This window comes from Mytilus edulis, chromosome 12, assembly GCF_963676685.1.
Source record: "Mytilus edulis chromosome 12, xbMytEdul2.2, whole genome shotgun sequence".
Classification (NCBI taxonomy): Eukaryota; Metazoa; Mollusca; class Bivalvia; order Mytilida; family Mytilidae; genus Mytilus; species Mytilus edulis.
Window position 1 is genome coordinate 65,527,551 of NC_092355.1, and position 16,602 is coordinate 65,544,152.

General features: G+C 31.4%; 1 protein-coding gene across 2 annotated transcripts in view; it reads left to right on the forward strand.

Moving 5' to 3' along the window:
- Positions 1 to 3,816: 3,816 nt before the first annotated feature.
- Positions 3,817 to 16,602, forward strand: part of LOC139497953 (MAM domain-containing glycosylphosphatidylinositol anchor protein 2-like) — a 31,229-nt gene continuing 18,443 nt past the window's right edge. Inside the window, exon 1 of one of the 2 annotated variants that reach the window (XM_071286205.1) lies at positions 3,817 to 3,894. The gene's annotated coding sequence lies outside the window, so the exon portion shown is untranslated. Of the gene's footprint in view, positions 3,895 to 5,779; positions 5,842 to 16,602 lie in introns of those variants that run through there. The other variant, XM_071286206.1, reaches the window with a different exon arrangement.

A 16,602-nucleotide genomic window follows, 5' to 3' on the forward strand; every position in this document is an offset into this window, starting at 1 on the left:
CATTTTCATCTAGGCGTTTTCAATTTATTTTCGATTTGTGATTTTGACTGTCCCTCTGGTATCTTTCGTCACTCTTTTACAGATAGATAACGAAAATTCTTGCAAAATGTTATTTTTTACATTTTGAAATGTTAAAAAGATATTTTAACCATTTTTTTAAAAAAGAAATATCAGTGAATATGTTATCAGAAATATTCATTGAAACGTATAGTACTACTTTCATTTACATATATGTAGGTGTTTTTTTTTTGTATATTTCGTGTAGATATATTTTGCCTTTTTATTTGAAAGAGACATTCTTTATTTTCTAATTACAAATTACAAAATCGATCATTAAGTCAAAAAGTATAAACAACAGAGGAAAGATGTTACATATTCATAAATTATTTGCGTAGTCAGCTAAGTTAGGAAAAAAGGCAACATATGCCACTAATCGTTGTTGCACACCTTGCAGAATATATTCATCTTGATATATCAATAGGCAATTCATTTTAAAAGTTATCTTTCTATCTACAGGTCTTCTATTACACCTCGTGGTAAGTTTTGAAATATTTTCTTAGATACAAAGTTCCTGTGATTTGAAATTGTTAAATTCAATAACTGAGGTAATGCTTCAGTATTTTCGAACATCAAAACAGTGGTGACGTTGCTTCGCCAAACATTTTTAAAGTCAATGTACCGTAGTAAATAAGACGTAACCGCTGTTTCGGAGATTGCAGTATTTTATCAAATAATTGTTAGCTCATGTTTTTTGCCGAGGGCTTTTGACAATCACAACAAAGGTATCCAATGTGCATGTAAAATTCAACTGAGAGACAAAAATTGATACAAACATTGCTTTCATTTTACTATTCGTCTTTGGTTGGATTAATTACTGATTTATGATATCGTCATATAATTTCAAGAAACAAATTTGAATATCGTCATATTGGGAGGATGAAGTTCTATATTCGATTATAAACAAACCACTTTGACATACGAAAGTGTTTTTCGCGATAGTGTAGTACACCAAAAGAAGAAAGAAGTACTGATTCTCTAAATTCTCAGTTGAAATTTGTTTTCTGATTTGTGATACCGCCATATCATTGTCATAATAAATTGTAAATATTGTCAGCTTTGGTACCTGTTTGTTTTATACAAACTGTGAAATCTTCTAATATTTCATTTGATTGATTGATTTCAATTAAATGTATGCACATTTAAATACCTTTCGATTATCAAATTTTGTTTATCTCTGACCTTGTTGTTATTTTATGCATGATCAAAACGTTGACCAATCAGGTCAATGTTTTAAGCAATGCAGAACAACTCGTCCCAGAGACAAGTCGGACCGTCTAAGATGACAACTCGGACCGTCTAAGATGACAACTCAGACCTCTTGTTTGATTTTATTAGGATTTCATAAAATGTACGACTAACTAGAGGAGCTTTTGTTTGTACATGCGGGACAGTTAAGGGGTATTTTGAGGGGCCTAAAGTTGGCAGGGTTAACTGTAGAACCCTATGGGATTTTATTTTCAAATAACTATTACTCGAAGTTAGTGTGTGATTGATACACGGACTCTTCAGTTATGAGATGAGGACAATAAAACAAATGAAAAATATAGGGTGAGTCCATTGGGGTTATCCCTTTCCCCTTCAATTTGAAAAATTGCTTTTATCGAAGTTCCCACCCCTGAACCGTATATATTCGTGTATGGAACAAAATAAAATATAAAATAAACTATAGGGAGAGTCCCTGGGGTAACCTAACCCACTCATGTTTAAGAACTCGTAAACAGTCGATATCTCTACCCTAAACTCTATATATTCATGTATTGGACAATATAACAAATCGAAAAAAATATAGGGGCCTAATTCCTGTATCAAGGAACCTTTCATGTATACATTTATATTGCACGTCCTCTTTGAAAGAACCATGTGACATTCCACAGACGTAAGCATAATATAACTATAAATCAATCGGTAAATAAAATGTTGGAATAAAATATTATAGACGTAACATTTGCATCATTAAAAAGTGTAGAAATTGCATAATCAATTAAATTAACATAGGAAAGCAGAGTGTGTCACAAATCAATTTCGCCCACCTTGTCAGTATCATAGATGTATTTTTAATTTTCTCTAAAATGTCTAATATATTAAATGTTAAACAATGTTAAACATAATATAATTAAATAATGTTACAGCAACTTTTGCTACAACTGCAAATTAAATGTGGTATTTTTGCCATTCAGACAATTTTCCACAAGATAGCAAATGACATAGGAGTTAAAAATATATGTCACAGTACAACCTTCATCAATGAGCAGAATTTATTCTAAAAAGTATAACAATTAAAACGAGACACTAACGCCCGTATTTATGTACATAACAATGATACAGCAACAAATAACAGACTCCTGACTGGGGACAGGCATATACATAATATGACAGGGTTAAACATTTTTCCAGGTGTCCAACCCTCAATTTGCCTTGGACAATGGTGTAACCGTGCAACATATAAATAAACTATAAACTTCCGTTGAAAAGGGCTCGACTCAACAGATCCATACAATGTCTGATTTACATCTGAATGGACATACCTTTATAAATGCAAGGGCAACATCCTACATGAACAAAGAAACACAGATTCAGATTTAAAAAGCACACCCATTATAAATGCAAGGATGACACATTAACTGATCAAAGAAAAACATATTACAGATTCAGAGAAGTACAATTTTTCTTAATGTAAGAACAACACATTAAATGAATAATAAAAGACAGATCATAGATTTCGAGAATAACACCCTGTATAAAGATCGGGACAAACTATTTGAAATATTTGTAAGAGATAAGGTGAATGAATTTTGTACATACTTACACGTTTATTTTTTGAACACGTATCATTATACTCTAATAAGCACTCTCTTTAAAATAAATCGACCACACAATTAGTAAAACGTCACCTGCGTCTATCTATAATAACATTAACGGTACCAATTTTTCTGCACCAGATGCGAATTTCGAAAATACATGTCTCTTCAGTGATGTTCGTGGCCAAAATATGTAAAGTCAAAAGCTCATATAAAAGATGAAGAGGTATAATCAAAAAGTTAACATGCTATTATATTTATAAATAAACAAACGGTCCCACTCTTTTCTATAAATGCATTTTGTTTTTATCTTTTTGTAATTTTCACGGGAACATTTACTTAATAAATCGAGGATTCGATAGAACAATTTTGTTATCAATGATACTCATCTTTTTCCATCAGTATTCTGATTCGAGCTCCACTGATGAGTCATGTGTAAGAGTGTCGTAATGAGGTTACCTTTTTATGTTGTGTCATGTGTTCTATTGCTTGTCTGTTTTTCATTTTCATCTAGGCGTTTTCAATTTATTTTCGATTTGTGATTTTGACTGTCCCTCTGGTATCTTTCGTCACTCTTTTACAGATAAATAACGAAAATTCTTGCAAAATGTTATTTTTTACATTTTGAAATGTTAAAAAGATATTTTAACCATTTTTTTAAAAAAGAAATATCAGTGAATATGTTATCAGAAATATTCATTGAAACGTATAGTACTACTTTCATTTACATATATGTAGGTGTTTTTTTTTGTATATTTCGTGTAGATATATTTTGCCTTTTTATTTGAAAGAGACATTCTTTATTTTCTAATTACAAATTACAAAATCGATCATTAAGTCAAAAAGTATAAACAACAGAGGAAAGATGTTACATATTCATAAATTATTTGCGTAGTCAGCTAAGTTAGGAAAAAAAGCAACATATGCCACTAATCGTTGTTGCACACCTTGCAGAATATATTCATCTTGATATATCAATAGGCAATTCATTTTAAAAGTTATCTTTCTATCTACAGGTCTTCTATTACACCTCGTGGTAAGTTTTGAAATATTTTCTTAGATACAAAGTTCTTGTGATTTGAAATTGTTAAATTCAATAACTGAGGTAATACTTCAGTATTTTCGAACATCAAAACAGTGGTGACGTTGCTTCGCCAAACATTTTTAAAGTCAATGTACCGTAGTAAATAAGACGTAACCGCTGTTTCGGAGATTGCAGTATTTTATCAAATAATTGTTAGCTCATGTTTTTTGCCGAGGGCTTTTGACAATCACAACAAAGGTATCCAATGTGCATGTAAAATTCAACTGAGAGACAAAAATTGATACAAACATTGCTTTCATTTTACTATTCGTCTTTGGTTGGATTAATTACTGATTTATGATATCGTCATATAATTTCAAGAAACAAATTTGAATATCGTCATATTGGGAGGATGAAGTTCTATATTCGATTATAAACAAACCACTTTGACATACGAAAGTATTTTTCGCGATAGTGTAGTACACCAAAAGAAGAAAGAAGTACTGATTCTCTAAATTCTCAGTTGAAATTTGTTTTCTGATTTGTGATACCGCCATATCATTGTCATAATAAATTGTAAATATTGTCAGCTTTGGTACCTGTTTGTTTTATACAAACTGTGAAATCTTCTAATATTTCATTTGATTGGTTGATTTCAATTAAATGTATGCACATTTAAATACCTTTCTATTATCAAATTTTGTTTATCTCTGACCTTGTTGTTATTTTATGCATGAACAAAACGTTGACCAATCAGGTCAATGTTTTAAGCAATGCAGAACAACTCGTCCCAGAGACAAGTCGGACCGTCTAAGATGACAACTCGGACCGTCTAAGATGACAACTCAGACCTCTTGTTTGATTTTATTAGGATTTCATAAAATGTACGACTAACTAGAGGAGCTTTCGTTTGTACATGCGGGACAGTTAAGGGGTATTTTGAGGGGCCTAAAGTTGGCAGGGTTAACTGTAGAACCCTATGGGATTTTATTTTCAAATAACTATTACTCGAAGATAGTGTGTGATTGATACACGGACTCTTCAGTTATGAGATGAGGACAATAAAACAAATGAAAAATATAGGGTGAGTCCATTGGGGTTATCCCTTCCCCCTTCAATTTGAAAAATTGCTTTTATCGAAGTTCCCACCCCTGAACCGTATATATTCGTGTATGGAACAAAATAAAAAATAAAATAAACTATAGGGAGAGTCCCTGGGGTAACCTAACCCACTCATGTTTAAGAACTCGTAAACAGTCGATATCTCTACCCTAAACTCTATATATTCATGTATTGGACAATTTAACAAATCGAAAAAAATATAGGGGCCATCATGTGGGTCACCCTACCCCTCCTGTTTGAGAACTTGCAAACGGTCGAGGTCCCCGCCCTAAACCACATATATTATATGGGACAATATAATATGGGGTCTCCCAACCTCCTCTGTTTTTAGAACTAGTAAATGGTTGAGATACCCACTCCTACACAATATTTATTTCTGTTCGTTACTTCAAAAAAAAATTTGAATGACATACAGGGTCAATTTCGCAGGCGTCACATATGCATATCACTATATCATGTTTATCTACACCAAAAAATAATGTAATCAGAAATATTCATTGAAACTTATAGTACTACTTTCATCAACACATAGGTGTTCATTGTATATTTACTTTTCGTGTAGATATATTTTGCCTTTTTATTTGCAAAAGACATTCTCAATTTGCTGATGCAATAAAAAAATCGATTATTAAGTGACAAAGTATAAACAACAGAGAAAAGATGTTACACGTTTGAAAACTATTTGCGTAGTCGGCTAATTAAGGGAAAAAAAACATATGCCACTAATCGTTGTTGCACCCCTTTCAGAATATTTCATCAATTTCTTTAATTCAACTCAGTAGGCAATTCATTTTAAAAGTAATCTTTCTATCTACAGGTTTTCTTTTACACCTCGTGGTAGGTTATGAAATATTTTCTTAGATACGAAGTTTTTTGTGATTTTAAATTGTTAAATTCAATTGATGAGGTAATACAACAGTTTTTTTCGAACAATGGTGACGTTGTTTCGCAAAACTTTCATTTTAAAGTCAGCGTAGCGTAGTATAGAAGACGCAACCGCTGTTTCGGAGATTACAGTATTTTATCAAATAATTTTTAGCTCGTGTTGTTTGTCGAGGGCTTTTGACCATTTTATGCAATATTTTTTCTGTTATATATGCATTATCAAAATAGAAAGAAGTCTAATGTAATGTTTTTTGAAAATCAATATTAATTTTGCTGAAAATCTCGGGATCCCTTTATACATGTGTATTGCGCAGGAATAGATCACTGAAGATTATGAAAATAGTTTTGGAAACAACGGTTTATCGAAGTGTAAACCAAGGGGGAAAATTTAATTTACCAATCCCGTTCAAGTATTTAGAGATATGCAAATCATCTAAGAATTATTGATTTATAATATCGTCATATAATTTCAAGAAACACATTTAGATATGGTCAATTTGGGAGGATGAAGTCCTATATTCGGTTATAAACAAACCATCATGAAATTAGAAAGTATTTTCGCAATAGTGCAGTACATCGAAAGAAGAAAGAAACACTGATTCTCTTAATTCTAAGTTGAAATTTTTTTTTTTTTTTATTTGTGATACCGCCATTTCATTGTCATTCTCAAGTGTAAATATTGTCAGGTTTGGTTTAAGTTTTTTTTATACAAACTGTGAAATCTACTAATAATTATATCTGTGAAATTTTCCGAGTAAAAAAAGTAAAATTACTTGTACAATTAATTGATACAGTCAATATTATTGATTATTTTGCACAGATAGGGCTGTAATTTGTATTAAAAATGTATTCTGAGTTAACAGGTTTAATTATTTATATTTCATATGAATATTTCCCCCTATCTATCTTAAATGCATTTGCAATTGGATTAGGAAACGATGATAGTCCGTCGGAAGGGGGGCGATACATGGCTGACCCGTGTTAAGAGAGAGTCATATCTCTTGCACGTTAAAGACACCCTTGTAGATTTCGAAAAAGAGTAGGCTAATGCCGCTACAAGGCAGCACTCGCACCCGCAAAGTGAAAAGGGATTAATTTACGTTGCAAAACTTGTTTCCCAATCCACTATAAATAAATATGTTTAAATTAAACTAATTGGATTAGTGACTTTTAGTTTCGAATTTTCCTGGGCATTCGGTATCTCTAGTATTTCATTTCTTATATTTATCACGAATATCTTTTGAAAAATGAAGATGAACCACAATGTTAACCTGCAAGTATACTATTAAACATTAATTAATCAAATGTCTTGTCTTTGCTGATATTCGCAGGAAGTATTTCAATGTCAATAATATGTATGAATTATTTAATAGTGTTCCAATTCAAAATATTTTTCATTCTAAAAAGAAGTTGGAATATTTTTAAAAATGTTATAAAATATCAAAATGTCATGTTATATTTAACACTATTTTATTTTTTATCACGTTATCTTTATTTGTCTCAGTCAAGAATCTTAGTTTATTGAAAGACCTGTTGTCTGATTTTTGAAATATACTTTAATTTGTAAAAATATTCCAATAAGCTCTTTGCCGCTTTGTGCTAATGTGGCGTAAAGCAAACAATAATTAATCAATCAATACATAGTTTATATTTACTCCTGTAGGATAACTTAAAAATTGACTTCATGTACAAACATTATCAGTTTTCAATGGTGAGGTCATTTTTTATTATCTTAAAGAGAAACTATTGCATGGTACTCTAAAATAATATTGCTGTCTATTGTCTCATATGAACAATCTCGATTTTGAAAAAAAGCATTATCAGAACTGATTTACGTACAAGCAAATTGTTTGAAATGTACTGCATTAATGGCAATCAACAACCCTGAAAAAGGGGGGGACAAAAAAAAATAAACAAGACTTAAAAACAATTTTTATCCAGACTTTGCAGATGACGATCAAATGTAGGCAGTTTTAAAAGCTTCCTGATGCTAGCATCCTATAGCTGATGATAATTTATATAGTCCGATTAAACAAAAGTATTGTTAATCACGATATTCTTTAAGTTTAAGAAGAGTGTGATTATTTAATTAATTTCAATTAAATTTATGCACATCTAAATTCCTTTCTATTATCAAATTATTCCGTTTATTTCTGACCTTGTTGTTATTTTGTGCATAAACAAAACGTTGACCAATCAGGTCGATGTTTTAAGAAATGCGGAACAACTCATCCCAAAGACAAGTCGGACCGTATAAGATGACAACTCGGACCGCTTGTTAGATTTACGTAGGATTTCATACAATGTACGACTAACTAGATGATCCATCAATATTTCGTTTGTTCATTTGGGACTATTTAGGGGTATTTTTGGGGTCTTAAAATGGCACGAATTAACTGTAGAACCCTTTGGGATTTTATTTTCAAATGGCTGCTACTCAAAAACCGTAAGTGGTAGACACACGTAGTCTTCGGTAATGAGATGAAGACAGTAAAACAAATAAAAAAAATAAGGTGAGTCAACTGGGGTTATCTCTTCCACCTTCAATTTGAAAATTTGCTTTTATCGCAATCCCAAACCCTAAACCGTATATATTCTTGTATAGAACCAAAAAATAAACTATAGAGGGAGTCCCTGTGGTCACCGAACCCCTCCTGTTTGAGGACTTGAAAACATCGAAATCCCCGCCCCTAAACCATATACATTCATGTATGGGATAATTTTACAATTTAAATAAGATAATGGGGTAGTTATTTGGGTCACCCCGCCTGTTTGAGAACTTGCCAACAGTCGTTATCACCACCCTAAACCACATATATTCATGAATGGGACAATTTAACATTGGGTCTCCAACCCACTCGTGTTTGAGAACTTGTAAACGGTCGATATGACTACCCTTAACCATATATATATTCATGTATTGGACATTATTACAAATCAAATCAAATAAAGGGGACGTCATTTGAGTCACCCCACCCCTCCTCTTTGAGAACTTGTAAACGGTCGAGATCCCCGCCCTAAACCACATACCGTTGTATATTCATGAATGGAACAAAATAACATTGGCTCTCCGAACCCCCTCCTGTTTTAGAACTTGTACATGGGATAAATGAGATACCCACTCCTAAACCATATGTATTTCTGTTCATCATTTCAAAAAGATTTGAATGACATACAGGTCAATCTCGTAGGCGTCACATACAAATGTATGCATATCACTTGATCATGTTTATCTACACCGAACCATTAAGTATTAGACTTTACCCAAAGTCAGGCGACCATAGGAATTACGAATTATGGCAGCTTTGTCTGGAAGACCTCGTTACAGCATTCTGTTACAGTTATTTCTTGTTTATTGTAAAATTTTATTGATGAAAAAAATGAATCTATGTTAATCGAATTCACTTTAATTATCTTTTGAATATTTCTGGGCCTATAAAAAATTTCATTTCTTGCTTATTTTAAAGAAAACATATAAATTGTTCAACCAGTGTAAAGCCCACGAATGCTTGACCAACTGTTGTATAAGCACATGTCATTTTATACCAAAACTTCATATGGAGTGACATCATGGACTTAGGGTAAAGATTGGGGTCATTTACATTAAATATGGGGAGGTCAGTCAGACCTCACCCCTGATCTCCGTAGAAGTTAACATTCAAATGATCTGTGTCTCATTACTTTCGTACTGAAGGACCGATGAATATTGTTCCTCCCTGGATAGCAAGTCCATTCATAATATTACAAACTCGTACTAGGTTAACGTATATCACTAAACGTGCACTGGTACAAACGTTAATTAACAGCTGGAATAACTGCAATAATTGCGAACTTGTACCTCTGCAGATTCACCATTACACATATTATTAGTTACATAGTGTGCTAGTGACCTAATATGGTATATATGGGGTCAGTAAATTCCATATGGGGTGAGAGCGAATCTCGAATCCCCATATGGAGTTGACTGGACCCATATATACCGTACTACGTCACTAGCACACTGTGTAACGAATTTATCTTACCGACGATCTTAACGTGTGAAATTAAGACTAACGATTCTCAAATGAGCAAGTCTTCATTACTGTTTGCAGTAAAAACATACTTCCATTGATCCTACAAAAACAGATGCCAACAATAACGACTTGTAAGGTTTAAATGTGTTTTATGAATTTATTACAATCGTAATTATCAATATCTTCGTCTGTTGGAACTTTTAAGTTTTTTTTCTCAGTACTTTTTTTGTTTTTATAAAGGGACATAACACCATTACTAACAGTGTATGAAATAAGCCCCGCCCCCTTCTTAGTTTATATGGAATATAAAGGGACGTAGCTCCACTGCTAATCGTTTATGAGATAGGCCCCGCCTCTCTACTACCCTAATATCAAATATACACGGTTTGCACGCGGACGCTTTTAACCAATTATATTCCTGGAAATGTACAGGAGGTAAGATAAACATTGATGTATGCAATGCTTTTAAAAACCGTGATACAGTATCAGGGCGTTTTTCAATAAAAGTGTGAATTTCAGACCAAAAAAAAAATTGAAAATCAACTTCAGATTTATTTTGAATACCTCCATTATAGACCTGTTTGTAAATAAAAAGTGCAATCTTAAGTACTGTTTTGTAGGGGACAATTGTCAACCACGAAACTGCTTCTAAACGACATCAAATTGCACTTTAAGTCTCCTATAGACATTACAATTTGTTTTACTTTATATACTAGAAAGAATTGGAGAACCATTTTTTATCGATAAAGATTAGACAGTTTTTCAGTACAACTCATGTAACGTAGTAGACAATTGATGAGTTTCATAGTTGACAAAACCGTTTCGTAGTGGACACAAAGTTTCGTAGTGGACATCAACCCTATTCTGTGTTGATGAAAATGACATGAAATTGAGCTGACATTTGTGATATCAATGTTGCGCCATCTATCGGAATATCAAAGTCACGCCCATTCCGAAAATATTAATCTAGACCAAAAGTAGCACTTGGTGTACTCGACTAGGTCTCGACTTTCCTTAGTTAGTCTGAATCAATACTTGATGATCTTGGTGTAATCTGAAATGGTCTTGACCAAGGCTCGACATGTCTCGACTAGTTTTGACCTTCAAATTTAGTTTTGACTGGTTTATTGCTGTCAAATTTAAGAATTAAATTAATCTTGGTAAAAAAGCTAGGATTTGCAATTCGGACAAAATAGAGAGAGTACATTTTAATTTTTTTAATAACTTTTTCAAATCAACTTGGATTTTCATCAAACTATGCAGCTATCTTAGATATATATTTAGCTTAATGAATCTCATGTCATTTTGTTTTTTGTTGTATTGCTGTCAAATTTTAAAAAATTAAATTAATCTAGGTAAAAAAAGCTAGGATTTGCAGTTTGGAAAAATAGAGATAGTACATTTTAAATGATTTCAGAATTTTTTCAAATCAACTTGGAATTTCATCAAACTATGCAACTATCTTAGATATATACTAAGCATACTGAAACCCAGATCATTTTGGTTTTTTTGTTGTATTGCTGTCAAATATAAGGATTCAATTAAGCTAGGTAAAATAAGCTAGCATTTACACTTCGGACAAAAAAGAGATAGTACACTCTAGAAATTGACAATGAGGGTCGGTTGAAAACAAAACTTTACGACAAAAGAGATGATTTCAGCTTTCCAATTGTGAACTTTCCATTTCTTAGTAGCAACATTCCAGCAGCATCTGCATACGGAGTATATATCTCCCAATTCACACGATATTCCCGTGCTTGCATTTCCTATCATGATTTTCTTGATAGAGGTTTGCTGCTCACAAGGAAGCTATTAAACCAAGAGTTCCAAATGGTGAAGTTGAAATCATCCTTTCGTAAATTTTACGGACGCCATCACGAGTTGGTTGACCGTTATGGAATAACCGTTTCACAAATGATATCGGATATGTTCCTTACGTCGTAACTACAATCCCCTTCCCTTTCAGGAATATGACCTACCGAATTAGACTATTTACCGGATTTGTAATCACATAAGCAACACGACTGGTGCCACATGTGGAGCAGGATCTGCTTACCCTTCCGGAGCACCTGAGATCACCCCTAGTTTTTGGTGGGGTTCGTGTTGTTTATTCTTTAGTTTTCTATGTTGTGTCGTGTGTACTATTGTTTTTCTGTTTGTCTTTTTCATTTTTAGCCATGGCGTTGTCAGTTTGTTTTAGATTTATGAGTTTGACTGTCCCTTTGGTATCTTTCGTCCCTCTTTTAATTCTTTTTATAACTTTTTTCAAATCAACTTGGATTTTTATTAAACTATAAAGCTACCTTGGTAATATATTGTTCTTACTGAATCATAGGTCATTATGTAGTTTAGTGTATTGCTGTCAAATTTAAGAATTAAATTAATTTAGGTAAAAAAAGCTAGGTTTTGCAGTTAGAACAAAATTTAGATAGTACACTTTAAATTTTTTCATATCTTTTTCAAATCAACTTTGATTTTCTTTACAACTATACAGCTATCCTGCTAATATATTGATCTTACTGATTCACAAGTCGTTATGTAATTTGTAGTATTGTGGACAAATTTAAGAATTAAATTAATGTAGTAAGTAAAGCATTGCAGATAAAATTCAGATAGTACACTTTAGATTATTTTAAGGTAGCACAATACAAAGATTTTGTCACTCCCAATCAGACAACTTTAAACTGATGTAATTCATTCCATCCTTCTATATATTTTATAAATGAGGCACCAAAAGAAAGAAGAAAGATTAATCTTTCAAATTGTGATAAATTGTGATTGTCAGATTGTGATACAGTTTTGGAGGTCGAACTTTGTTGTGCAAGAATCTATAAAATATTTTGGGATGCTATGAATAACAAAGAAGCCAAATTCATTCAAGTATAGGCATCACAATATGGCAACTAATTACATAACAATTAATGATGTAATAATTATGTCATAATGAAATTATCACAATTTGAAAGATTAATCTTTCTTCTTTCTTTTGGTACCTCATTTATAAAATTTAATGAAAGATGAGTGGAATTACATCAGTTTAAAGATGTCTGATTGGGGATGAAAAATCTTTGTATTGTGCTACCTTAAAGCAACTTTGATTTTCATTCAAACCTACAGCTATCTTTATTATATATTTTCTTACAAAAAAACAGGTTTTTTGGTAATTTAGATTATTGCTGTCAAATTTAAATATTTAAATTATAGGTATCTATCTGAATTTTGTCAAAACTGAAAATGTTATTACCTATTTACTAGGTCATTAAATTTGACAGCAAAACACCAACATACAAAACAACCTTGGTTTTTGTATGAGAAATTTATAATAAAAATAGCTGAAAAGTTTCATTACGATCCAAGCTGATTCAAAAAAGTTATGAAATCTTAAAAAAAACACATTTGTTTTTGTTTAAACAAGAATTTAATGTCATGAACTTTCATAACAATCCTTGATAACCTTTTAAAAAAGGAAATGTGTTCCAAAGTTTCAGTCAAAATTTATTTTGATCAAATCTTAAAATATTTTTTGTGTCAAATGTAATGACATGGCACTATACGTGGTTTAATAACATCAGTACAAGTGAGTTTTACAAGTAATAAGAAAGTCATACTTTTCTTAAACTCGTGTATTAATAATCTAGTGAATTCAAAAAGCCTTGCGATTTAGATTTTACCAGGATGATGTAAACTTTGAATGAATGTTATTAAGAATTTAAAACTCTCTGGTAGATGTGATCTTTTTAATAAGTTTGCCCCTGGCAGGATGTATTGCTTTATAAATCACCACAAATCAGAAGAACTATTTTGATAATTTCTTTAATGTTTCAACCCTTTTTGATATATTTATATAATATGTATCAAAAAGGAATAACACATTAAAGGAATTATATAACTATTTCATATATACTTTTTCCCAAATTATAAGGAAAGATATCTTTCTAATATCATAGCTTTTTGACTTTATTTAATTAAATTCTTAAATTTGACAGCAATACACCAAACTAAATAACAACCTAGGATTTAGAAAGACGAATATATTACAAAGATAGCTGAAGAGTTTGATGAAAATCCAAGTTGTTTTGAAAAAAATATTGAAAAATTTAAAGTGTACTATCTGAATATAGCATGAACTGCAAATTCTAGTTCTTTTAACCCAGATTTTTTTTATTCTTATATATGACAGCAATACACCAAATTTCAGAATAAACTGAGATTCAGGAAGATTAATAGATCACCAAGGTAGCTGTATAGTTTGATGAAAATCCAAGTTGATTTGAAAACGTTATGAAAAAATTAAAGTGTACTATCTCTATTTTGTCCAAACTGCAAATCCTATTTTTTTTACCTAGATTAATTTGATTTGATTCATAAATGTAACAGCAATACACTAAACTTCATAACAAACTGATATTAAGAAAAAATAATATACCACCAAGGTAGCTGTATAGTTTGATCAAAATCCAAGTTGATTTGAAAAAGTAATTGAAAAAATTAAAGTGTACTATCTGAATATAGTACGAGATGCAAATTCTAGTTCTTTTTACTCAGATTAATTTGATTCATAAATGTAACAGCAATACACCAAACTTCATAACAAACTGAGATTAAGAGAAATTAATATACCACCAAGGTAGCTGTATAGTTTGATGATCACTGGGTCGATACCTCTGCTGGTGGACTATCAGTCCCCGAGGGTATCATCAGCTCAGTACTACTAAAATTGTCAGTTTATAAATTTTGAAATTATTATGAAACTAAGGTTTCAACTCCCTCAGGCAAATTTGGCTTTAGATGAATTTGCCTATTTATTTTAGGTATTTTTTAACATATAGCTCTTCAACGATTTTCGGTACTTATACATCTCGGATTTCAAATGTTTGGCTTTGAGCGTTCCTGATGAAGGTAAATCCAGAAAAGCGCTTCGGACACAATAAATTATTAAACGTGTTGTTTTATATTTTTACATCACTGGGTCGATACCTCTGCTGGTGGACTATCAGTCCCCGAGGGTATCATCAGCTCAGTAGTCAGTGCTTCGGTACTGACATGATTAAACAAACTTTACTAAAATTGTCCGTTATAAATTTTGAAATTATTATGAAACTAAGTTTTCAACTCCCTCAGGCAAAGTTGGCTCAAAATGAATTTGGCTATTTATTTTAGGTATTTTTAACATATAGCTCTTCAACGATTTTCGGTACTTATACATCTTCGAATTTCAAATGTTTGGCTTTGAGCGTTCCTGATGAAGATAAATCCAGAAACGCGCTTCGGACGAAATAAATTATTAAACGTGTTGTTTTATATTTTTGATGAAAATCCAAGTTGATTTGAAAAAGTTATAGAAAAAATAAAAGTGTACTATCTCTTTTTCGTCCGAACTGCAAATTCTAGCTTTTTTGACCTAGATTAATTCAATTCTTAAATTTGACAGCAATACAACAAAAAACAAAATGCCTTGTGATTCAGTAAGATCAATATATTACTAAGATAGATGTATAGTTTAAAGAAAGTCTAAGTTGATTTGAAAAAGTTATTAAAATTTAAAGTGTACTATCTAAATTTTGTCCGAACTGCAAAACCTAGCTTTTTTCACCTAAATTAATTTAATTCTTAAATTTGAAAGCAATACACCAAACTACATAGTGACCTATGATTCAGTAAGATCAATATATTATCAAGGTAGCTGTATAGTTTAATGAAAATCCAAGTTAATTTGAAAAAAGTTATAAAAAGAATTAAAGTGTACTATCTTAATATAGCCCGAACTGCATATTCTAGCTTTTTTGAACTTATTTAATTAAATATTTAAATTTGACAGCAATAAACCAAACTAGATAACAACCCATGATTCAGTAAGATCAAATAGTACAAATATAGCTTAAGAGTTTGATGAAAATCTAAGTTAATTTGAAAAAGTTATGAAAAAAAATTAAAGTGTACTATCTCTATTTTGTACAAACTGCAAATTCTATTTTTTTTTTACCTAGAATAAATTATTTCTTAAATTTGACAGCAATACACCAAACTCCATTACAACCTAGGTTCAATAAGATTAATACATCACCAAGGTAGGTGTATAGTTTGAAGAAAATCCAAGTTGATTTGAAAAAATTATTGAAAAAAATAAAGTGTACTATCTGAATATAGTCCGATTTGCAAATTCTAGTTCTTTTTACCTAGATTAATTTAATAATTAAATTTCACAGTAATAAAACAAAAAACAAAATGACCTTGGATTCAATAAGCCTAATATATATCTAAGGTAGCTGCATAGTTCGATGAAAACCCAAGTTGATTTGAAAAAAATTAAAGATGCCTATCTGAATTTATCATGTTTATATAATAATTTTTATTTTTACCTATTGTAAAATTAAATTCTTTCATTTCTCAGCAATAAATCAAACTACTAAATAAGCTTGAATTTTTTAAGATCAACAATTAATTTAGTTAGATGTGCTTATTTACACCAGTGTAAACTAAATTTGAAGGTCAAGACTAGTCGAGACTGGTTGAGACTAGTCGAGACAGGTCGAGCCTTGGTCAAGACCATTTCAGACTACACCAAGATCACCAAGTACTGTATCAGACTAATTAAGTAAAGTCGAGACCTAGTCGGGTACACTTAAGTACAGTTAAGAACAGTCGAAACAAAGTCGAGACTAGTGGAGTAAAATGTGTGCTCGATTTTACTGGTCGAGCA